The sequence below is a fragment of the Oryctolagus cuniculus genome, chromosome 13, assembly GCF_964237555.1.
Source record: "Oryctolagus cuniculus chromosome 13, mOryCun1.1, whole genome shotgun sequence".
Lineage (NCBI taxonomy): Eukaryota > Metazoa > Chordata > Mammalia > Lagomorpha > Leporidae > Oryctolagus > Oryctolagus cuniculus.
Window position 1 is genome coordinate 36,861,337 of NC_091444.1, and position 25,175 is coordinate 36,886,511.

At 44.5% G+C, this 25,175-nt stretch overlaps 1 long non-coding RNA gene across 1 annotated transcript; it reads right to left on the reverse strand.

Moving 5' to 3' along the window:
* Nucleotides 1-5,334: 5,334 nt before the first annotated feature.
* On the reverse strand, nucleotides 5,335-18,908 carry LOC138844951 (uncharacterized). The gene is made up of 2 exons (XR_011381465.1): nucleotides 18,040-18,908; nucleotides 5,335-12,584 (listed from the first exon to the last, which is right to left on the reverse strand). It is a non-coding gene; the product is annotated as an uncharacterized lncRNA (long non-coding RNA).
* Nucleotides 18,909-25,175: the final 6,267 nt, after the last annotated feature.

Genomic DNA, 25,175 nt, shown 5'->3' on the forward strand with positions numbered 1-25,175 from the left:
AAAGCTGGTACTCAATAAAAAAAAAAAAAAAGCTGGTATTCAGCTGAAGCCAAACTCTACCCTAGGTCCTCTGATTCCAAAACAGATTTTGTTCTATATAAAAGAAAAAATGCTATAAGTTCTACATAGCTTATCCAACAGACTCATCAGTTTATTGCTCCTCCTAAAATATTCTTCCAAATTACTCTATCAAATGCCTCTCCTTAAGCAAATTCCACATCAAATTTAAAGCTTCTATGAAGCCTTCCTAGCTCTACTTGTCCTAGGTAGGTTCAGAACCTCTATCATCAGCATTACGTATAAGTAACTCTGCAAAATAATTTGCATAAATGGCCACTTTTCAAAAAGAGCAGGACTCAGGGGAATTGCTGTTGCAACAGGTATAATTTAGCAGTTTTGCAGTTTGTTCAATATCTAATTAGGAATGTATAGTTTGCATTAGTTATGACTGCTCTGTTAGGGTCTTCAAGAAAAACAGCCACATCCCTAGACCAATAGTCAGATAAAGTGCTCTCCATGGAAAGACTTTCAAACAAAACACTTTTATATTTACATGAAGTTCTTTAGAATATAATGTACCTGTTAAGAAAAATGGGTAAGAGCAGTGTTGTGCAATATAAAGTTAATGCAAGTAATTTTACCTCTTCTTTTTTTAAGATTGATTTATTTATTTGAATGGCAGAGTTACAGAGAGGCAGAGAGAGAGAGAGAGAGAGAGAGAGCGAGCGGGGGGCGGGGAGAGAGAGAGAGAGAGATCTTCCATCCTCTGGCTCACTTCCTAAATGGCTGCAACATCCAGAGCTGGGCCAGACCAAAGCCAGGAGCCAGGAGCTTCTTCTGCATCTCCCACATAGGTGCAGGGGCCCAAGGATTTGGGCCATCTTCCACTGCTTTCCTAGGCACATTAGCAGGGAGCTAGACCAGAAGCAGCCAGGATTCGAACCGGAGGCCATACGGAATGCTAGCACTGCAGGCTATAGCTTAAACCCAGTGAGCCACAGCAGGGGCCCCGATTTTACATCATCTAACAGTCGCATTTCTTAAAATAAAAGAAATGAAATCCATTTTTTCTTAAACTTTTATTCTTTAATTTTAACATCCATTGCTGGAACATGTTGTACAGTACTCATTACATTATGTTGTTCCTTTTTTTAATTTAATTTATTTTTTAAGGAATACAAATTTCATATGTACAACTTTAGAAATATAGTTTTTCTTCCCACCATACCTACCCTCCCACCCACACTCCTAGCCCTCTTTCTCTTCCCTCTCCCGCTTCCCAGTCCCATTCTCCATTAAGATTCATTTTCAATTAACTTTGTACGCAGAAGACCAACTGTATATTAAGAATAAAATCCATTTTAATAATATGTTATACTTAACTCAATATATCCTAATATTTTTATTTCAATCTGCAATCAACAAAAATAATTAATCAGATATGTGATATTTTTATGTTCTTTCTGTTTTCACATTAAATCCTAGAAATCAGGATTGGCCATGTTTCAAGTGCTCAATACTCATATGCATTGAACAGAAGAGGATCTGAGACATTTACTCATCCAAAGAGATGACTGTCATGCATTTTTAGGAGTAAAAAACACAAGACAGGGATATGATATAGTACGAGCTTATTTTTAGGGGGCAAAAAATACATGTCAGCTATTTTTGTGTGTGCTTCTATTAAGAACTTGGTAGTACAGAAAATATTATTAGTTTTATATATACATCTTTGTATTGTTTCATGTATTATGAGCCTGTATTTTTTGATTTTCTTTTAATCTATTGAATTAATTAGCAAAAGTGGTTTTACTTAATTTAAGAAGAAAGATTCAATTGATCTCACACTCAAGAAGGCCACAAGTTTTCAGAAAGTATGAAATCAGAGAAATTTTACATTTTACTCAACATACATAATGACAACAAATTTAGAAATTATGTAGAAAAAGAAAAAGTTGTCATTTGCAGCTTAGAATCAGACAGCATTATTAGAACATCAGAAGTTGCCACCTCCTTCCCTTCTCTTTCAAGGAACTCTTCTACTTCACCCTGTCTAGTGCCTTAACAACTATATCCAGGGCTAACAGGGCCTCCCTTTTCCAGAAATCACCTACCATACGAACTGCATGCCTTCCTGGCCCAAGTTCTACTTCACATTTCAGAGGAAAGCGTCAGAGTGCAAAGAGTCAATAACAGGGCAGAAGTAATAGACAAAGCCACAGACCACGGCTACAGGCTGCCCTGGAGCATGGAGAGCACACAGGAGGATGTTGATGCAGCTGTGCTTGGAGAAGAGAAGCACCAGGCCAAGCTCACCCAAGGCAGACAGCACCCAGGAACAGGTAAGGAAAAGGCATTCACTCCACATTCTGCCACCTGCCGCTGCAACTCACTAAGTATAGCATAAGCTTTGCATAGTGCAACATGACATGGAAAACCACGCCAACAATCCTGAAAATGGTGACCATACTCTACCCACAAATCATCGCTGGTTGATGAGTTGACTGAATAACAGGTTCTCAACTCCATATAGGTTAGCAGTACCCTAAAACCAAGAGGGCGTACAACAGTCCTTCCCCAACTCAGCTAAAATTCTTGCCCTAGTCCTTTCCTAGAAAATTATTTTCCATGCCTTGCTGCAATCAACAAAAGAGACGTCCACGGACAAATCAACGCATCCCATGGCCACATCAAGTGATGAGCAAGTATCTTCACTCTGGCTGATTCTCATATTAACATACATGAAAGAAACTCTCACTGTGATAGCTCAAGAGTCAGGTTCAGAGTTCTGAAAGAAATAAATCAGCAGACATGGGTGATTTAAAATGAAAAAGCAGCTATATGGATCAAAGTCTGAGAAAAGAAAGCAAGGAAAGAAGACAGGATGCACAGGCAAAGTATGGCAAGCAGAAAATGGATGGTGAGGCAGGTAGCATACATGTTTCCTGTGTGCAGCTATCATGGGCTCTCAGCAACTATAAGCCTGCCTTCAGGAAAGAAGAGAGAAAAGAAAGAATATTTGTATAAAAGTACTTCAAAAGTTCATGGGAAGTTGAATTAAAAGAGAAGTTTATTTGGGTACAAAAAATTTTTGAAATCCATGCACAGTTTTTCCCAATCACATTTTCCATGAACTTTTTGAAGACCCCTCATGCAAACAGAAGTACATGTGGTTTAGGACATCCTCTGACAGAAAGCACACTGTCATTGTGTGGGTCCCCAGGCCACAAGTCTTCTAGCATCTCCCTCCAGCAGGGCTACTGAGGCATTTTAAATCTCCCATGATGTCAAAATTTGATGATAATGTGATTTATTCCAACTAGCCTTTGATTCCCTTAATAGCCCATTATTAATCTATTCATTTGTCCAAGGTCTTGAACTCTTCTATAATTTCATTCTGTGTTACATTGTAGAGAATAAACGTTCCATAAAATATTCTCTGTGAAGACTTTCTTTGTATTTGCTCTTTTTTTAAAGATTTATTTATTTATCTGAGAGGCAGAGTTTCAGAGAGAGGGAGAGACAGAGAGAAAGGTCTTCCATCCTCTGGTTCACTCCCCAAGTGGCTGCAACAGCCAGAGCTGAGTCGATCTGAATCCAAGAGGCAGGAGTTTCTTCTGGGTCTCCCACATGAATACAGGGTCCCAAGTACCTGGGCCATCTTCCACTGCTTTCTCAGGCCATCAGCAGGGAGCTGAATCAGACATGGAGCAGCTGGGACTGTAACTGGTGCCCACCTGGGATGCCAGTGCCACAGTGGAGGCTTAACCTACTACACCACAGCACCAGCCCCTGCATTTGCTCTTAAACTGCCTTTCTCCAGCTTTATGGGTTACTTCTAAATTCTGTTATTTTGAGATTTGGTATCAAGTGAATGCATGTGCCTTCATAATTTCCTCAGCTTCTATTGTACCTCCCTTAACCTTTGCATACAGGATGGTCAAAAAGCCAGCCAGATGGGCCTGCCTGTCATTGTTTCTGCCTGGGAGGCTGACTTAGTCCATTTGGGCTAAATAGCAAAGCACTATAACCTGTACAAATTATAAACAACACACATTTATTTCTTTTTTTTTTTTTTTTTTTTTTTTTTTTTTTTTTTTTGGACAGACAGAGTGGACAGTGAGAGAGAGAGACAGAGACAAAGGTCTTCCTTTGCCGTTGGTTCACCCTCCAATGGCCGCCGCTGCCGGCGCGCTGCGGCCGGCGCACCGCGCTGATCCAATGGCAGGAGCCAGGAGCCAGGTGCTTTTCCTGGTCTCCCATGGGGTGCAGGGCCCAAGCACCTGGGCCATCCTCCACTGCACTCCCTGGCCACAGCAGAGGGCTGGCCTGGAAGAGGGGCAACCGGGACAGAATCCGGCGCCCCGACCGGGACTAGAACCCGGTGTGCCAGCGCTGCTAGGTGGAGGATTAGCCTAGTGAGCCGCGGCGCCGGCAACACACATTTATTTCTCATGGTTCTGGAGCTGAGAAGTCCAAGATCAAGTCACCAACAATTTTGCTTTGTGGTGAGGGCCTGCTTCATGGATAGTACCTTCTCACTGTATGAACCTTCTCAAGTGATGAATAAGCTGTCACTCCTCCCATGACCCCCTAGATCTGGGTTGTTCTAACAGACTCCCATAGCACCCACTACTTGCCTTTTTAGGCATTATCTTTTACTGATCTGTATCACATTCTCCAGGCCAGACCATAAGAATTCTCAGACATATCTCCAGTACTCAGCATGAAGCCCAGACAATGCAACAGACAGCCCTTTCTCACTGTATCCTCACATGATGAAAAGGGCCAGTGAGCTCTTTCCTTAAAGGCACTAATACCTTTCTGAGACCTCTGCCTTCATGACCTGAGCCCCTTCCTGAAGCCCTACTTCCTAATATCATTACCTTGGAGGTTAAGAATCAACATATACATGTGGGGGAACACAAATATTCAGCACATACCAGAGGCTTTCATGGAGAATGATTGTCCACTAGAAGTGAGTTAAAAAGCCTTAGCTTCACATAGAGTCCTCACTCTATGTCAAGGCACCAAGTCCATAGGACACTTCCAATAGAAGCAATCTAAATAGAAGAGTGACAAGTCCCTAAAAACATAGCATCCAAGCAACAAATTGCTTGCTAGACTATGGGCATTAGCCATCTGTCTCTAGCTCTTGTCTTCTTATCTCCTGCCCATCCTCTGGTTTAAAATTAGCTGTCACTTTTCCCAGAAAGCTCCATGATCCCCCAGGTCTGGGTTGTTCTGGTGGGCTCCAGTAGCATCTTCTACTTGCCTTGTCATCACAACACATTATATTTGCATTGCCTTCTATTGATCTGTATTATGTTCTCATATTAATAATGCTATGGTCAACGGCATAACATCAATGGCAATCTTGTTCTCAGATATATTCTTAGTTCCCATCATGGAACCCAGAACCATCTCAGGAATGCATTAAATAATGACACTATCATAAAAAAACAAACATTTCTAACTGATGTACCAAAACTATATAATGTGCATCCTTAACAGTCTTGTAGTCCATATTTGACTGGATCCATGAGGAACCCTGCACCATACCACACACTTGCCATGCAGCCAGACTCTACATTTTATACCCTACACTCATAATTCAGTGATAAAAATAAATACTTTTTGAAGATTAAATGGGGAGACATGGGAAAGTTTATATTCTCATACCATAAGCAAGATTTCGTCTATAACCCCAATATATTTTTCTGTTTCTTCCCATGAAATTCTCCTTGTACAGCCTCTTCTCTCAATCAGCCCTTCCATGGTTTCTCAACACTTTGCCTTGGCTAGAAAAGATTCACTCTAATCTTCCTCCACCCTGTCATCACTCAGCCCCACAAACAAATGCTTCAACATGAGATCCACCCTCCAGAAAGCACAACTGCAAATCCAAAATAAGGAAGCTGACCGTGAAACATATTTTTAGATGGGAATATTTTAGAGGACCTATCTACTGAATCATCCATACCAATTCCACATGAAATCTACTTTCTGGGCTTCAGATCCTGAAACATTGGCTGAAATAAATTTCATTTTATTCTGAGGGTTGGGTTCTGTTACAATCACCTCATATGTAGGTAAGAGACAGAAGTTGGAGCAGAAACTGTTTCTAAACATGTTTCAAGCTCCTTGAAGTCCCTCCTGCCATTTGGACACAAGATATTCTTCATTCTAATTGTCTCAGTCAAGGTTCAACCAGATAAGCAGAACCATCTATTTAGAACACATAGGAACAGCATTTCATTAGGTGTTGCTTATGCAAGTCCAATATTCCTAGTCAGAAAGGGGAGATCTCAATCAGGCTGAAATTCATGAGCATAGGCCAAGGGTTGTTCCCACAGGCAGAATTCCTTCTTTCACTTGGGAGAGCCTTAGCCCTAGTCTTTGGGTCTCTGTCATCGCCACCACTCAGTCAGAACCACCTAGGTGACCCAGGATAAAATCTGCTTAAAGTCACAAGATTAGGGGCACTAATTACAATCTGCAAAATACTTTCACCACAGACCTAGATTATTGCTTGATTAACTGGGGAGCCAAGATGACACGTCAAAGAAGCCATGCCACAGAATAAAAATAGTAAGAAGCACTAATGACGCATTCTGTGTGAAATACTTCATATAGGTCATCTCCTTTACTTGTCACAGTTGCCCAACACAAGGCTATGATTTCCATTTTGCAAACTCTTAAGGGTGATTATTGGTGAAAACGTCATTGAAAGGCAGCAGCTTGCATATTGATCCATTTTAGTTATTGACCTACTGTTCTCTATTAGTTTCTAAAGGGTCATGAGTGGAGGAGAGAAAATTCCTTCTCCAACATCCAGCAGCTGGACCTGAGAAAAGGCTCCTAATTGGTGCCTCAATCTCTCATCTAGCTGAGGGCCGCACCTTGCACTACTGAACGTGCTCATCAAAGGACCTCAGAGGCCAAAGATGAAGTGTGGAGGAGGGTTTCTCACCAGCAACATTGTTTATACTTTGTTGGAGGAGTGTCCTGTGCAAGGTTAGGAAGTTTAGCTGTACCATTGGCCTGGACCCACTAGATGCCAGCAGCAACCCCCAGCCCTCTGGCTGCAACCACCAAAAATGTCTGCAGACATTGCCAAACATCCCCGGAGAGATGGGGTTGAAGAGGGAGGAAAGGCAACAAATTTACACTGTTTGGAAACTTCCAAAGGCAAGGGTACAGACTGCAAGAAGGCCATCAGGAACATAGGACAGGGACCTCTCTCCAGGGAACAGACGTCCTTTGTAATACAATGCTCTCTCTCATAACTTTCAGATAAGTGAGGCTCCTGCAGCCACTCCTCCCCTCTGCCTGGCTAATGTCTGTTTATCCTCAGATTCCCTGAGTACTTCAAGACCTGGAGAGGTGCTCTTCCTCTGGTATTCTACTGAGGCATTCCCTGAGAGATTGCTTTGCCTTCTGCTTCCCCTAGACCTAAGCTCCAGTCCAACGCTGGCTGTGTCTTACTCAACACTCTGCCTCTGGTGCCCAGCACAGGGCCTACAACTGTTGCTAAACTCATATTCTTCTCTTTCTTTATATTTTTATTTATTTGAGAGGAAGAAAAGCAGATAGACACAGAGAGAGACTTCACTCCTCAAATGCTCAAAACAGCCCACTGGGCCACGCTGACCAGGAACTCATTCAGGTCTCCCACATAGGTGGCAGGAATCCAATTACTTAAACCATCACTGTTGCCCCCTGCAGTCTACATCAGCAGAAAGCTGGAGTCAGGAGACAGAACCAAATATCAAATCCAGAAACTATCACGTTTTCCCTGATGCAATATAACTAATCGAATACCTGAAATGTAATGTACTGGAGTGAAATAAGACATTTTGAGAATCAATGGTTATGGCCCTTGTCTGTTCCATTGAGGAACAGTGCGGTGTGGGGAGCAACTGAGAGCAACTCGGACTAGACTAAGTTACTGGAATTAAGACTTATTCTATGCATCTGCTCTCCCACAATATGGCGCTGAGAAGGGAGAAACAGCTTCTACACAGCTGCCTCCAGTTCAACCAATAAACAGCAGGACCTGCTCCTGATTGGAGGAGAGCAGCATACTCGGCGTGTGGGTAGCAGAGTTGGGATTAGTGGAAGAGGACTATAAAGGAGGAGAGAGACAACATGCACCAGGAACATCTGAGGGAATACCTGTGCAGCCCCTGAGAGAGCCGGCCGGCGGTGTGCCGCTCCCCCGCGGAAGTGGGGAAAGTGGCCAGGGGGAACCGCCCTTCCACGGAGGTGGAAGGGATGGTAGCCAACCCGGGAAGAACCAGCAGCTAACCCGGGGAGGGCCGAGCAGATAAAAGAACAGCGCAGGGTCCTGTGTCGTTCCTCCACGAAGAGGGGGAGCGACAGTGCGGTTTTTTGTTTTTTGTTTTTGTCTTGTTTTTATTTCTCTTCATACTATTTGTTGAACTCTTATCTAGAGTAGGGTTAACTATAGGTTAAATATACTGAAAATAGATTATAGCAAAAATTAAGAGTGGGAATCCGAGGTGGGGGGGGGAGGAAGGATTGGAGTGTGGGTGGGATGGAGGGTGGGGAGGAAGTCCCACTATGTTCCTAAATCTGTATATATGAAATATATGAAACCTGTATAACTTAAATTTTTGTTACAAATCCAGGAACAGGACCAGTACCATGGCATAGCAGGTAAAGCTGCTGCCTGCAGTGCCGGCATCTCATATGAGTGCCGGTTCAAGTCCCAGCTGCTCCACTTCCTTTTTCTTTTTTTAAGTCAGAGTTATACAGAGAGAGAGGAGAGGCAGAGATAGAAAGAGAGAGGTCTTCCATCCAATGGTTCACTCCCCAATTGGCCACAATGGCCAGAGCTGTGCCAATCCAAAGCCAGGAGCCAGGAACCTTTTCTGGGTCTCCCACGTGGGTGCAGGGGCCCAAGGACTTGGGCCATCTTCTACCTCTTTCCCAGGCCATAGCGGAGAGCTAGATCAGAAGTGGAGCAGCCAGGTCTTGAACCAGCACCCATATGGGATGCTGGCGCTTCAGGCCAGGGTGTTAACCCACTGCGCCACAGCACCGGTCCCATCCACTTCCAATCCAGCTCTCTGCTAGGGCCTAAGAAAGCAGCAGAAGATGAACCAAGTCCTTGGGCCCCTGCACCCATGTAGGAGACCCAGAAGAAGCTCCTGGCTTCAGATGGGTGCAGCTCTGGCCATTGTGGCTAGTGGAGGAGTAAACGAGCAGATGGAAGCCAGACCTCTTTATCTTTCTCCCTCTCTTCCTCTCCTTTTCTCTCTGTAACTCTTTCAAATAAATAAATAAATCCTTAAAAAAAATCCAGAAACAATGTGGGATACAGGTATCTTACTTAACCTGTGTCTTAATTGCTAGGCCTAATATGTGACCTTTCATGCTCTTCAAATAACAAAACCTAAGTTTTATTGCCCGTGTACCCTATGCAAAGCATTGTGCTAGTAAATAAAGAGTATAAAAGATGAATGAGTAAATGAATGTTGAATGAAAATATAGAAAATAAGCCATATATTATCTACTATGGCCAGAATTATTATCTCAACACTGAAAATATTCTTAAATATGCAACACAAGGATGAATAATTTTCAAATAGCTATTACCATGTAAAATGTACTTTACATGAAAACTTTTATGAATATATTTTTTCCATTTGTGTTAATATCGGGGCCCATTTAAGACAGGTATATCTTTAGGAGGCATTATCAGGAATATTCATTATCACATTTTATGGATGGGGAAAAATAGCTTAATATGTATTGATAGAAAACCAGGTAAAAGCCTTTTCTGTGGCTCAGTCATGGCTTTAACATGTACTTGATTACTCTGGAATTCATGGGACATGGTAAAAAGGTCCTTAAATCAACCCTCCTCTAAGACATAGCAGCAACTGTTGAGTCCAAATAGACATTTCCTTGTGGTCCTTAACCCACACAAACGACTAAAAGCAAATGCTATTGGCACCAAATCCGTCAAAGCCAATGACCCCTTTGTACTTTGGATTCTTTCTCTCCATCATAGACTATTATCAGCAACCTTGTCAGCCCTCCCCTTCCTAGAGCTATCCAGGGGGCTTGCCATGTAACTCAGGTGGCCATTGTCTCCCAGTCCCACTGCAAGCAGTCTTGCATTTCTGTGCAGTTGGCCATGCTGAGAATCAATTCATCAGATGGCCCCAAAAAGCCTGATACAATCAAGGATAAGCAATCTGGAAAAGCCCCGCACCATGACATTTACCCAGCACTCTCAGTTCATGCTCAGCCCCAATCCTCCCATGGTAAAGAAGTGACCTAGAAGGAAAGGGACAGGTTTGCTCCTGTATAGGACTCGTGACCTTTTTGAAACCGCAGAAGGAGAACAGATGGAGAAGTAACCTCAAATGAACGTTCATAAAAAGAAAATCAATTATCTACCTTCTGTGCCACTGGCCGTCTCAACCCAACTCAGCCCACAGCTGTGAGAAACGGGGGCATCTACTCAAATCATAGGCTTCACCTTGAAGGCACTCACAGAGGCCAAGAGCTCAATGCCAAGCCTGGAATTATGGCACACCTGACCTGAATAATAGAATGTTTTGTGTTTGTGACCTTTAAAACAAGAACCAAAGCCATAACAAGAGGGCATGCAGTAGTGGAATAGCAAATCTGTCCAAGTCAGGCTGACCTGGGCCCAGATCCCAGGACTGACCCCTCTTTACTCTGCATTTTGGCTTTTATTAAACTGGACCAGACACCTACCCCCTGATCCTCATTGTTCTCACCTGCACAATAGGGATAATACCTATCTGGAGGTGGGTAGGGCTGACTGGGAAAAAGGTCTGAAACAGCAAATAGGACACATGATAGGCATTCATAAATATGAGCTCCTCTGCCCTAGGGATGCCAAGTCACAGAGGAGAGGACAGATTTGCAAACCTCAAAACCATTTCAACCAACTGCCTTGTGGAGGATGAAGATATGTGATTCTCAGAAGTTTGACAGTCCCAACACAGGACTCTTCAGGAGCTGAGATGTAAAGAATTTTATATTAATATGAAATGTTTCTTGAATATTTTTGTTGTTATTTTTTAAAATATATATAGAATTCTTTTATAGATCCCTTATTCCTTCTCCCAGAGCTTTAGCAAGGACAAGGCCCCTAGGGATTTCAGAGAACTAAAAACTTTAGGATTTCCCAAAATTCTCTGGCAATCCCAAAAAAGCTTTGGAAAGATTTTTACAAAATGGCAGAAATGAATGGAAGGAGAGAGCCAGGATCAATGGCAGGAATCCCCATTTTCCCCAGAGCTTCTTTTTGAGCCCAGGAACTGCACCGTGTCTGTCCCCCAGCCACTCACTCACTTCAGCATTGCCCTGCCCCTCAGCTTACTCCCAGTGAAGCCAAAAGAAATAGTTATGGGCCGGCACCGCGGCTCAATAGGCTAATCCTCCACCTAGCAGCGCTGGCACACCGGGTTCTAGTCCTGGTTGGGGCGCCGGATTCTTTCCCGGTTGCCCCTCTTCTAGGCCAGCTCTCTGCTGTGGCCCGGGAAGGCAGTGGAGGATGGCCCAAGTGCTTGGGCCCTGCACCCCATGGGAGACCAGGAGAAGCACCTGGCTCCTGCCTTCGGATCATCGCGGTGCGCCGGCCGCAGCACGCCAGCTGTGGAGGCCATTGGAGGGTGAACCAACAGCAAAAGGAAGACCTTTCTCTCTGTCTCTCTCTCTCACTATCCACTCAGCCTGTCAAAAAGAAAAAAAGAAATAGTTATTACACTGCGCCCAAGCTGGTATTCCTTGGCCTATATCAGATCCCCTGATCCCAAATGTCTAATAAAGCCATCCCAGAAGTAGGATTCCAGTTCCCTCCACTGAATGCTCTACCTTACAACATAATTCCCTTAATGTGGAAAGTGGGTGGGGGCCCAGGGGTCATGGCAGTCAACAAGCAAGGGTCCTGTGGAAGAAAACCATTTATGCTCTTGAATGCTGATGGTTTGCATCCAGTCTTTTGGGGTTCTTTCCTGTTTTGTTTTCCCACTTCATTAATTGGGGGTAAAAGGAAGGAGAAGAAAAAATTGTATGATTGATCATCCCACCAGATAACTACATCCCAGCCCCTTGATTGAATCGTGCAGAGAGAATTAAATTATTCAAGGGCTATAGAAGAAATTCCCTTGGCCAAACTATAATAGTGAGAGAGCCATTGGAGGTACCTAACCCCTTTCCACCTTTCAACCACATGTCCACTACTATCTCAACTCCCCTCAGCAAGGACCCATCATGAATGGCCCAGAGTCCTCAGGGGCCCAGGATTCTGCTTTCATGTCACAGTTTCTCACCCTCCACCCAGGGAGTGGGACAAAAGTCTGACCCCACTTTGCATGCAACTAACTTGCCCTCTCTACTACCCAGTCTCCCACATTCCCACACTCACCAGGCTATCCTCAGAAACCTGATGCTCTCTACATCAGAACCTCAGCTTTGAAATCAAGGAATCATAGGAGGTTGAGGGTTGGAATAAAATGTTACTTTTTCAGTCAAACCTGGAGTTATTCAAGAAGGCCTGGAAAGATTGGGGGAGCCTGGAAGAGGCAGAGGGAAAAGGAGAAAAAGAAAAGATTGGTAAAGAAAGCCCTGATATTTTCCTCACACCTCCTGATAAATCTTTCCACAAGTTCATGGCCATTCTTCTCCGTTGTAGTGTGATGACTCCTTCCCTGTACTGGCTCTCTAGAAGCCCTCTCTCCAACCCAGCCCCCATCGCCAGGGACCCACCCAGCCTGGCCTCTGGGCCTCATCTGGAAAGTATTATCTCCCCCAGTTCCTGCCTCCTTTCTGCAAGGCCACATGGCACCTCCCCTCTCCCCTGCCTTCTGCTCCCATACCCTATGCTTATCTGCTGTCCTCGCCCAATTTTCATCTGTCTCCCCTCCCAGGTCCACCCATGGGAAACATCTGCCTGCTCCACTGGTTCATCACTTCCTTCCCAGAGGCCTTGAGAACAGTCTGTATTCAACGCTCAAGGAAGAATCCATCAGGCTACAGAGTTAGCATCTGTAATCTCCATCCTCTGGTTCTCTTCCCTAAGGTTTTCCTGCTGTTGCTATTCTACAGAGACCCTGAAGAATGTCACTCGGGGTGATTCAGACAAGCAGAAACAAAGCCCTCATGCACCCTATTCCAGACATAAAGGGCCTTGGACAGCAGGCAGAGGTCCTCACAGGGCCAGCAGCCACAGGCCCAGCCAGGGTGTCAGTAAGAGCCTTGAGACCATCAGGGAAGACAGATGTGCCCTTTGTTAATAGCAGGGATGTCAGCAAGTCACTCTGTCCAGTTCTAGCCTATGAGGTGTGACATCTTGGCAGCCAGACGTGGACATCTCCTTGTTTTCCTTTTTTTTTCCAAAGAAACCTTTTATTTAATGCGTACAAATTTCATAAGTACAACTTTAGGAATGCAGATATTCTTCCCACCATTCCCACCCTCCTACCACCACTCCCAGCCCTCCTCCGCCTCCTCCCTCTCCCATTCCCATCCCTAATTCTCGACTAAGATTCATTTGCAATTAAATTTATACAGAAAGACAAATTCCAAGCTAAGACTTCAACAATTTGCTCATATACACAAAATATGTGAGAACAAAACTTTGAGAACAAGTTTTACAGTTAATTCTCATAGTACAACTCATTGAGGACAAGAGGTCCTGCATGAGGAGTAAGTGCACAGTGACTCTTGTTGTTAACTTAACAATTAACACTCTTATGTATGAAATCAGTGATCCCTGAGACTCTTGATATGAGCTGCCATGGCTATGGAAGCCTTTTGAATCCACAAATTCCATCAGTATTTAGACAAGGCCATAAGCAAAGTAGAAGTTCTCTCCTCCCTTCAGAGAAAAGTACATCCTTCTTTGATGGCCCCTTCTTTCAGCTGGGGTCTCACTCACGAAGAATCTTTATGTAGGACATATTTTCTTGCCACAGTGTATTGATTTTCCATGCCTGAAATGCTCTAATGGGCTTTTCAGCCAGATGAGAATGCCTTAAGGGCTGGTTCTGAGGTCAGAGTGTTATTTATAGCAATTGTCATTCTATGAGTCTGCTGTGTGTGATGCTTCCCATGTTGGAACATTCTCTCCTTTTTAATTCTATGTATTGTTATTGCCAGACACTTGGTATTACTTATATTATCCCTTTAACACCTAATCTATCTATATGATCAATTTAACATTTAATATAATCACTTTAACACTTAAGATGGTATTACTACCATCCAGTTTAATGGGATTTGGAGTTCCGTGGCAAGTTTTTAGCTGTACCTTTAGAAGTATTTCCATAGGAATGTATGCAGAACTATATAGCTCCTCCCTCTTTTATTAACACTCTTATTTTTCCTGGCATCTATTTTCACTTGACTTTATACACATATGATTAATTCAATGTTAAGTAAAGACTTCAACCAATGGTATTAAGAAGGAAGAGGGAAAAAACTGTTCCTTGACAGTCAAGACAAAGGCTGTTCAAGTCACTGTTTCTCAAAGTGTCAATTTCACTTCTACAAATTTCCTTTTAGGTGCTCTGTTAGTTATCACAGATCAGTGAGAACATGTGGTATTTGTCCCTTTGAGACTGGCTTATTTCACTAAGTATGATTTTCCAGATTCATTTGTTGCAAATTACTGGATTTCTTTTTTCTTCTGTGTAGTATTCCACAAAGTACATATCCCATAATTTCTTTATCCAGTCCTCTGTTGATGGGCAGAGTAATAGAGAGAGACAGGGAGAGAAGGGGGGAAGAGAGAGCGATCTTCCATCTGCTCGTTTACTACCCAAATGGCTGCAATGGCTGGGGCTGTGCCAGGGCAAAGCTAGAAGCCAGTTTCTTCTGGGTCTCCCATGCAGATGCAGAGGCCCAAGGACTTGGGCCATATTCTACTGCTTTCCCTGGACATTAACAGACAGCTGGATCATAAGTGTAGCAGCTGGGACTCAAACTGGTACCCATATAAGATGCCAGCACCACAGGCAGCATCTTTACCTGCTATGCCACAGCACCAGCCCCCTGCACATACATTTATAATACTCACATCTTCCTGATGAATTGATCCTTTAATCATTATAGAGTGTCCTTCTTTGTCTCTTTTAAAGTTTTTTGCGTTAAATCTATTTTGTCTGATATTAGAATGGCCACACCAGCTCTTTTTTGGTTTCTGTTAGCATGAATTATCTTTTTCCATCCTCTCACTTTCAGTCTGTGTGCATCTTTGTTTGTAAGATGTGTTTCTTGTAGGCATCAAAAAAAATGAGCTCTTTTTTTAATCAATTCAACCAGTCTGTGTCTTTTAACTGGGGAGTTGAGACCATTTACATTCAGGGTGACTATTGTTAAATACAGACTTTGTTGCTCCCCCTCTTCACGGAGGAACGACACAGGACCCTGCGCTGTTCTTTTATCTGCTCGGCCCTCCCCGGGTTAGCTGCTGGTTCTTCCCGGGTTGGCTTCCGTCCCTTCCACCTCCGTGGAAGGGCGGTTCCCCCTGGCCACTTTCCCCACTTCCGCAGGGGAGCGGCACACCGCCGGCCGGCTCTCTCGGGGGCTGCACAGGTGTTCCTTCAGATAGATGTTCCTCTTAGATGTTCCTGGTGCATGTTGTCTCTCTCCTCCTTTATAGTTCTCTTCCGCCAATCCCAACTCTGCTACCCACACGCCGAGTATGCTGCTCTCCTCCAATCAGGAGCAGGTCCTACAGTTTATTGGTTGAACTGGAGGCAGCTGTGTAGAAGCTGTTTCTCCCTTCTCAGCGCCATATTGTGGGAGAGCAGATGCATAGAATAAGTCTTAATTCCAGTAACTTAGTCTAGTCCGAGTTGCTCCCAGTTGCTCCCCACAGACTTTGCCTTGTCATATTTCCATAAATAGTCCCAATTTTGTATTTTGGGTTTCCTTTGTACTTCTGCTGAGTCATTTTCTGCATTCATCTTCTTTCATAGTGATGTTCCTGTTTCTGTGTTTCTGTGTGTAGCACATCCTTGAACATCTTTTGTAGAGCTGGGCAAGTAGTTACAAATTCTTTCGATTTCTGTGTGGAAGATCTTTATTTCTCCTTCATTCATAAGTGGGAGCTTTGCAGGGTACAGTATTCTGGGTTGACAGTTTTTATCTCTTAGGACTGGAATATATCTTGCCATTCTTTTCTTGTCCGTAGAGTTTCTGATGAGAAATCTGCAGTGAGTCTAATTGGAGTTCCTCTGACTATAATTTGGCATTTCTCTTATGCACATTTTAAGATCTTTTGCTTATGTTTTACTGTGAGGAGTTTTACCACATTGTGTCATGGTGAAGATCTTTTCTGGTCGTGTCTATTGGGAGTTCTGTGTACTTCCTGTACTTGGATGTCTCTTTCTCCAGATTGGAGACATTTTCTGTTATTATTTCATTAAGAGTGCCTTCTAATCCTTACCCTCTTTCCAAGCCTTCTGGAATTCCTAAGATCCATATGTTGGTTGTTTGATAGAATCTTGTAGATTTCCAACCATGTTTTTTGGTTTTCTAATTTATTCTTCTTTTATGTGGTCTGACTGTAATATTTCCAGAAATTTGTCTTCTAGTTCTGATATTCTTTCTTCTATCTCACCTATTCTGTTTCTAAGGCTTTGCACTGCATTTTTTATTTGATCTATTGAATTCTTCATTTCTAGTATTTCATTCTGACTTCTCTTTAGTATCTCAATTTCTTGGGAAAGCTTTTCATTTAGATAGTGAATTTGCTTCTGATTGCTTCTGAGTAATCTGATGATTAATTTTCTGAATTCCATTTCTGGCATATCCTTGATCTCTTCATCTCCACCTATTATTGAAGAATTGTAGTGTTCCTTTAGGGAACTCGCAGTGTCTCCCTTATTAGTTAGGGTTTTTCCTTTGTTTTTCAGCATTTGTGTATTTTTTTCTCTTTTTGTTTGGTTGCTTTTCTCTTTAATTTGTGTGTCTGTGCTTGTGGTGAGGTTTCCCTGATATGAGCTGCTATGTGTCTATGTGTTGCTAGTGGAAGAGCCCTACCTACTGGAGCCCCGCTCACTTCTCAATCATGGTGGGGGCGGGTACAAGTTCTGGTGCACGGAGCCCTGCCTACTGGGGCCCCTGTTTACTTCTCACTGGTGGATGGAAAAAGCTCAAGTTTTCAATATTCGGGACTTCTCCTTGCTGTGCAGCTTGCGCAGTGGAGAAGAAATTATTCTGAAATGTTGTGGTCTTTGTTCCTGGGTGGGGTGTATGGTGAGGTGGCCCCCACAATTGATGGGCATGTGCAGGGGAGGCAAAGGTGGCAGTCCCCTACTTATGTTCAAAAATGTAAACAAACAAGATGGCTTCTCCCAGCTGGCTGCAAGTCCAGTTGGGGAGAGGGGTGTACGTAGATGGGCAGTGGGGTGCCCAACCTCTGTTTGTTCCTCTATACCTTCTCTTTTTTCCTGCATGGAACTTCAAACGCAGTTCACTAAGCTCCCCCCTGCTGCTATCTGCAGCTCCATGGATCTGTGATTTCCCATATAACCTGGTCTGGTGGAGGTTGGCGCCAGCCTCCCCATTCCATGCCTCCACCATGCCTCTGCCACTTCCCTTTCTTATTTGCTCCTTCAGCGTGGACCTGCCCAGTCTCTGTTGATCTCCTGGGCTTCCCATGGCTCTTATCCCTGGTGTGTATCCTCTCTCCTTTTTAACTACCTATTTTGCCCCTCATGACTTGGATTGTCCTGTTGCTATACCAGCATCTTGGAATCCTCCATGATTGATTTTCAAAAATTATTCATATCAAGAGATAAGGTATAAAAGTGTTCAGTGGAACTTGGAAAAATGAAACTTGGGAGAACATATACATGACAGGCAGAATAAAAGCCTCCCAATGATGTCTTTTAACTTGTGAATATGTTAGGACATATGGGAGAGAAGAATTAATGATGCTGAAAATTTAAGACTGCTAATCAGCTAATCTTAAAATAGGAAGATTAACTTGGATAATTCAGATGGGTACAATGTACTCACCATAGTCCTTAAAAAATGAAGTAGAGGCCAGGGCTATGGCACAGTGTGTTAAGCTGCAGCCTGCAGTGCTGGCATCCCAGATGGTCACTGGTTCAAGACGACTCTCCCTTATTTTGTTTCTGACAGCAGCTTTGGACATAGTGCAGCCTTGGTCACTGCATTTATTCAAGTCCCAACAGCTCTGCAGAATGTCTTGCTCCATACAATGGGGTGTTCTCCACAGCAGCCTGCAACCTGCAGCTGGTGTTCAGGCCACACTCAGAGGACTGCTCAACCCCAACTGGGTAAAGGGTTCACTCATCTGCCACAAGGTTCTGAAAGAAAGATGCTGCCACACCCCTCACTGCCTGTTGGGTTGATGAGCAATTGTGTCATCATCAGCTTCAGAGGCCACAGCCTGCCTTAGGGAGAGGCTAACCACAGCCCCAGTCATCCCTTCCCTGAATTTCATTCAGGAAAAAGAGATCAAAGATGGAATTGTAAATCCTGTGACCCAAACATGATGCCAAGGCCAGGGTTGTTTCCCAGAGGTAATGTGGTTTGGCATAGAGTGATCTGGGGTACACTGGGCCACACCAAAGACAGTTAATATGCAGAGATGCCCTTCCCTAACCCTAGTATCCTTGACCAGCAGTCCCCCTTTCTCCTTTTCTATCCCCTACCACCTACCTGTATCCAGAATCTAATGTTTTCCACCTAGTAAAAGCTCCTCCCAAACCCATACTAGCTATGCAAACCTCACAATTATCTCTGCCTGGAGTGCCTTCTCTCCCTCTCTGCTCTTCTGTCCAACAAGAAATTTCCACCTCCATCCTCAACTGCCTGATGCCTTCTTGGATCCCTACTCTCAGCTCTTCCTGACCACCCTGCCTCCCCATCTTGCTCCTCTCATCAAGTGTTTACTACATTGTTTTGCAATTGCAGGGTCACAGATGTCCTCCCAGGAGACTAATCTTGAAGGCAGGAATATTTAATTTTATTCATCTTTATTTTATTGGTCTCTGAGCCCCAGCCAGCACAATAAGCATGTTATGTGAATTGAATACACTGACCGCTTGAATACACAGTCCAGCTACTGAAATATTCACCTTTCTCCCAAGACCAGCAAAATTCAGCAAGGTTTATCTATTGGGGCCAGCACTGTGGCATAGCAGGTGAAGCCACCGCCTGCAGTGCCAGCATCCCACATGGATGCTGGTTCGAGTCCCGGCCACTCCACTTCCAATCCAGCTCTCTGCTATGGCCTGGGAAAGCACTAGAAGATGGCCCAGGTCCTTGGGCCCCTGCACCCATGTGGAGAAACCGGAAGAAGCTCCTAGCTCCTGGCATCAGATCGGCATGGCTCTGGCCAGTTGGGGAGTGAACCAGCGGATAGAAGACTTTCTCTTTTTCTTTCTCTCTCTCTCTCTCTCTCTCTCTCTCTCTCTCTCTCTGCCTTTCCTCTGTGTAACTCTGTCTTTCAAATAAATAAATAAATCTTAAAAAAAAAAAAAGATTCATCATATCCCTGCCTATCTCTGCCCTTCTTTTCATAACAAGGAGGGAAGTCACAATGGATGCTCATCCATGACTGTTTTCTATTAAACCTCTCACTTTAGATAAAGTTCTAGGACAGGGAGCTGGCACTGTGGTGCAGCAGGTTAATGCCCTAGCCTGAAGTGCCGGCATCCCACATGGGCGCTGGTTCTAGTCCCAGCTGCTCCTCTTCCAATCCAGCTCTCTGCTATGGCCTGGGATAGCAGTAGAGGACGGCCCAAGCCCTTGGGCCCCTGCACCCACGAGGGTGACCCAGAAGAAGCTCCTGGCTCCTGGCTTCTGATAGGCACAGCTCCGGCCATTGTGGCCATCTGGGGAGTTAACCAGCGGATGGAAGACCTTTCTCTGTTTCTACCTCTCTCTGTACCTCTGTTGTGGGGAGCAACTGGGACTAGACTAAGTTACTGGAATTAAGACTTATTCTATGCATCTGCTCTCCCACAATATGGCGCTGGGGAGGAGTAAACTTCTACGCACCTGCCTCTCACCAATTTGACTGATAAGCTGCAGGAGCTGATCCTGCTCCTGATTGGAGGAGAGCAGCATGCTCGGCGTGTGGGCAGCAGAGTTGGGATTGGTGGAAGAGGACTATAAAAGAGGAGAGAGACAACATGCACCAGGAACATCTGAGGGAACACCTGAGCAGCCCCCGAGAGAGCCGGCCGGCAGTGTGCCGCTCCTCCGCGGAAGCAGGGAAAGTGGCAGGGGGGGCCGCCCCTCCACAGAGGTGGAGGGGTCAGCAGCCAACCCGGGAAGGACCAGCAGCAAACCCGGGAAGGGCTGAGCAGACAAAAGAACAGCTCAGGGTCCTGTGTCGTTCCTCCATGAATGGGGGAGCGACATAATGGTGCCGTGACTCAGATATGAAGCCTAGGAGAGATAATGGTGCCGTGACTCAGATATGAAGCCTAGGAGAGATAATGGTGCTGTGACTCAGATATGAAGCCTAGGAGGGATAATGGTGCCGTGACTCGGATATGAAGCCTAGGAGGGATAATGGTGCCGTGACTCGGATAGGAAACCTAGGAGGGAAGAAGCGGGAAAATACCAGAGAAAGAGACTAGCAAAGAGCCTAGGGAAAAGCCGGATGGAAAAAGTGCCGGGAGAAATCAGACAGACCGAATCCGAGCCCTCTCATCACCATGTTGTGGGGAGGCCTTACTTTTCTCTATTTCTCTATCTCCGGGCATTCCTATTTCTCTTATTTTACTTCTATCTGCCAGCATTCCTATTTCTCTCATTTTACTTCTATACTTCTGTTTCTCTTATCCCCGCGGCTTCCCAGCACCCACCCCACGGCGGCTTCCCAGCTCTGCGCGGCTTCAGCCTGTGCTTCTCGCATCTGCGCAGCTTCCCAGCTTTGCGCGCGCTCCATGGTCTCTGCGCCCTTCGCACCCTTCGCACCCGTACCATGGCCTCTGCGCCAGCCCGGCGCTCTCCTATCTACTCGCGCCCTGTGCGCTCTCTCCGCTTGTGCCCCGCGCGCTTTCTCTGCGCTCGGCTGGTTCTGCGAGTCACGGCCTAGCTCACGTTTCCGCTGCTCGGTTTAGTTTTCAGTCTAAGTTCCCCAGGCTAACCTGACGAATTCCAACCTAGCTTACGTCTCTGCTTTTCAGTTTGGCTTCCCGTCTTTTGCTCCCCAGGCTGACTTGACGAATCCCAACCTAGCTTACGTCTCCGCTTTGGCCTACCCCTGCGGCTTCATTTTCCCTAGCTTGTATTTTTCTCTACCCGGTATATTTCCTAACTTTCTTCCAACAATATTTCTCTCTCATTTCTCCTGGCTTCTCCCCACAGTCTGTATCCGAGTCTAAGTTTTTTCTAGCTTTCACTTTCACTTTTAATCTTAGCTTTCTCCTAGCTTCTCCCATAGTCCGTATCCAAGTCTAAGTTTCTTATAGCTTTCACTTTCACTTTCAACCCTAGATTTCTCCCGGCACTTTTTCCGTCCGGCTTTTCCCTAGGCTCTTTGCTAGTCTCTCTCTCCGGTATTTTCCCGCTTCTTCCCTCCTAGGCTTCATATCCGAGTCACGGCACCATTATCCCTCCTAGGCTTCATATCCGAGTCACGGCACCATTATCCCTCCTAGGCTTCATATCTGAGTCACGGCACCATTATGTCGCTCCCCCATTCATGGAGGAACGACACAGGACCCTGAGCTGTTCTTTTGTCTGCTCAGCCCTTCCCGGGTTTGCTGCTGGTCCTTCCCGGGTTGGCTGCTGACCCCTCCACCTCTGTGGAGGGGCGGCCCCCCCTGCCACTTTCCCTGCTTCCGCGGAGGAGCGGCACACTGCCGGCCGGCTCTCTCGGGGGCTGCTCAGGTGTTCCCTCAGATGTTCCTGGTGCATGTTGTCTCTCTCCTCTTTTATAGTCCTCTTCCACCAATCCCAACTCTGCTGCCCACACGCCGAGCATGCTGCTCTCCTCCAATCAGGAGCAGGATCAGCTCCTACAGCTTATCAGTCAAATTGGCGAGAGGCAGCTGCGTAGAAGTTTACTCCTCCCCAGCGCCATATTGTGGGAGAGCAGATGCATAGAATAAGTCTTAATTCCAGTAACTTAGTCTAGTCCCAGTTGCTCCCCACACTCTGTCTTTCAAATAAATAAAATAAATCTTTAAAAAAAATGTCTAGGACAGACCATATAAAGTAAATCTTTTTAAACTATTCTTTGAAGCCATATTTGGTGGCAAAATGCTTTTCTAATACCAGGAGGGGCACCAAGACGCTAGGAGCCATTGGACCTCAGAGGCCGACTTCTAATTAGAAGCAACACCCACAGCTCTCTGGTCAGCAGCCTGAGTACATCAGCCCTGTAGCCAGCCCCACAGCCCTACATCAGCCCCTTCCTCCCAAGAACCCTCAGGTAGAAACATTCATCTGGAGGGGTACCTGAGGGTGAGGGGGCCACAGATCAGAGGCAGCCCTGGGGAACAGGAAACATCATCAGATATTTTCATCCCGTGAGCCAACTATTCTTTAGCAGAATTTAGGGGTATATTTTATAACCCATTTGAGTTCCCAGAGAGAGAAGAGGGGAAAATTTGGTGAAAGAATTACTTTAAATGGGAGGATCACAATAAAGGCTGTGGCCTCTGTTGACCCATCTAAAAATCACTGTACTCCAAGCCCAGGAGCATAAATTCAGCAAAATCATCTTTGAATTTATGGGATTTGGCCACTTTTCAAGAATCTGTCTTGGCAGATAGATCCTGGCTGCATCCATGGGGGGAAAATTTATTAAACTTGCACCCAAATGGCCAGCCCTCAAACTAAGTTCCTTAATGTTTCCCACTTCTCCCTTCTTGCTTTCTTGGTTAAAAATGGGAGTAATATTATGAAGTGTGGCAAGGTGGCAAGAGGATGGGATTTGTAGTTACGCAGTCCCAGGGTTCAAACCTCAGCTCTACTATTTACTAGCTGAGTAACCTTCAGCAAGCTTCAATCTCTTCATCTGTAAAATGGGGATGAAAATATGTAGCTTGGAAAACTAATAGAGTACCTAAAATGTAATGCAATGGAGTGAAACGGACATTTTGAAATTCGATGATTGTATGCAGCCCTGTCTCTTCCGTTGACAAACAGGTTTTTTTCTTCATACTATCTGTTGAACTCTTTTACTTAGTGTAGGGTTAACTCTATGATCAATAAGTAAACTGAAAGTAGATCTTTGTAAAAATTAAGAGTGGGATTGGGAGAGGGAGGAGGAAAGATTGGAGCATGGGCAGAAAGGAGGGTAGGATGGGAAGTATCACTATGTTCCTAAATCTGTGTATATGAATTACATGAAACTTAAACAAAATTTTTTTTAACTTTTATTTAATGAATATAAGTTTCCAAAGTACGAATAATGGATTACTATGGCTTCCCCCCCATACCGTCCCTCCCACCCACAACCCTCCCCTTTCCCACTCCCTCTCCCCTTCCATTCACATCAAGATTCATTTTCGATTATCTTAATATACAGAAGATCAGCTTAGTATACATTAAGTAAGGATTTCAACAGTTTGCTCCCACACAGAAACATAAAGTGAAAAATAATGGATGATTTTTTTTTAATGATGATGAAATCAGGTCAGACCTATTGTCATGTTTAATCCCAGTGAGAGTCAAGTTGGGAGTTGATAGTTTCTTTTCTTTTTTTTTTTTTTTCAGAGGATCAGTTTAGTATGCATTAAGTAAAGATTTCAACAGTTTGCACACCCATAGAAACACAAAGTGAAATATATTGTTTGAGTACTCGTTATAGCATTAAATCTCAATGCACAGCACATTAAGGACAGAGATCCTACATGAGGAGTAAGTGCACAGTGACTCCTGACTTAAACAAAATTTTAAAAGTAAAAAATATTTGTTTAAAAGTTGCAATGTATAAAAAAGTTAATATAAGAAAAAATTAAGAAAACATCTATAAATTATCTGCAAACTAGTTTCCTGCAATAGGAGGTCAAAAAATGCTACTCCCCTTCACTTTCAGGTAGGTGTTATGTGTGTAAAAGGGTTTTATAGTCAAGTAAGCTTGGAAAGTACTTGGTTAAACAAATTTAAACCCATATCTTTTCTATGATATCTCCCAAAGTCTTCACCCTACTAAAGTGGACTATAGGTCTCCAAGAGGTCTCAGGCTCCCCAGACCACTGTGAACACAGAATCGTTATCATGGAATGCCATGTATGGCTTCTCCTTTAGCAAATGATGTTTTAAATTTAAGAGAATATAGCAACAGGGCCGGCGCTGTGGCACAGCAGATAAGCCCTGGCCTGAAGTGCTGGCAGCCCATATGGGCCCTGGTTCTAGTCCCGGCTGCTCCTCTTCCAATCCAACTCTCTGCTATGGCCTGGGAAAGCAGTAGAAAATGGCCCAAGTCCTTGGGCCCCTGCACCCACGTGGGAGACCCAGAAGAAGCTCTTGGCTCCTGGCTTGGGATTGGCACAGTTCTGGCTGTTGGTGGCCATCTGGGGAGTGAACCAGTGGATGGAAGACCTCTCTGTCTCTACCTCTCTCTGTAGCTCGGTCTTTCAAATAAATAAAAATAAATATTAAAAAAAATAAAAGAGAATATAGCAATTAAATGTTACAGCTTCTCAGATGACCCCTTTTCTAGAATCTAAACATGGCCATTGTTTCGATTCCAAAGAAGAGAATTCAAAGTAACATTCTTCCCCAAAAACTAGTGCATAAAAGGAATATGCATCCTAACCCTCACATTTTTCCAAGACACAAGCTATCCAGCACTAGCCGTTGCCTCAGCCTCATGGCTCATATCCCCATTGCTGCTCCCCAGTACTTGCTTCTGGGGAAGGAGTTGGAGCCAAAAATAAAAGTAGAGGGGTTTACGGTTAAGCACTTTCTTGGTTATTGTCTGATTTTATGCCACATCCATAAATTTACACTAAGTGGAGTATCCTGAGCCAATCTGCAACTGCAGAGTTATTTCAGCCATCTTATTAACTTTGCACAATCCTGTAAAGGAGGCAGAGTACAGATTCCCATTACCTGTGAGCAAAGTAAGGACCAGAGACTCAGAGCAGTTAAGCCAGAGAGCAAACCACCACCAAGAAAGGGTCTGGGGCCCCAAAGTTCTGGTTTTGCCCGAAAAA